A 564-nucleotide genomic window follows, 5' to 3' on the forward strand; every position below is an offset into this window, starting at 1 on the left:
AGCTGGGACCCCTGCCCTGCTCCAGAGGAGACCCGTCAGGGGGTGGAGGCTGGAGCAGTGGCTGAGGCCGGGCCTGGGCCTGGCAGAACCGCGCTTAGAGCTCAGAGCTCCAGTCGTGCCTGCTCCCCTGAGAAATCCTCCAGGAGGAGCCCTAAGGGGGGGGGGGCACAGAAATGGTGTCAGGGGTCAGGCAGGCAGAGGGACGTGTGGCACATACAGGGAGCCTGGGACTGGACCACCAGGAACCGCTGGCCTTAGTCATCACTTTTATTATTTATTTATTTCTTTTTGTTATGGCCCCTGGGAATGGGGAGATGAGGAAATGTCAAGGGGCAAGGTTTTCATTTATAGCAGCTTGGTCTGAAGGTGTCAGGTTGGGTCTCAGCCGAATTCTACCCAGAATCACTAAGTGCAGAGAGCGAGAACACACAGTCTGGCCCCCTGGCCTTTTGCCATCAGCAGAATGGCCTGGTCACAGAGTGCTGTGGTTAGGATGCCTTTGGCCACAAATAATGAAATTTCTATCGCTCAGAGGCTGAAAAAATAACATAATAAATATAATAT

This window comes from Myotis brandtii, unplaced genomic scaffold (assembly GCF_000412655.1).
Source record: "Myotis brandtii unplaced genomic scaffold, ASM41265v1 scaffold687, whole genome shotgun sequence".
Classification (NCBI taxonomy): domain Eukaryota; kingdom Metazoa; phylum Chordata; class Mammalia; order Chiroptera; family Vespertilionidae; genus Myotis; species Myotis brandtii.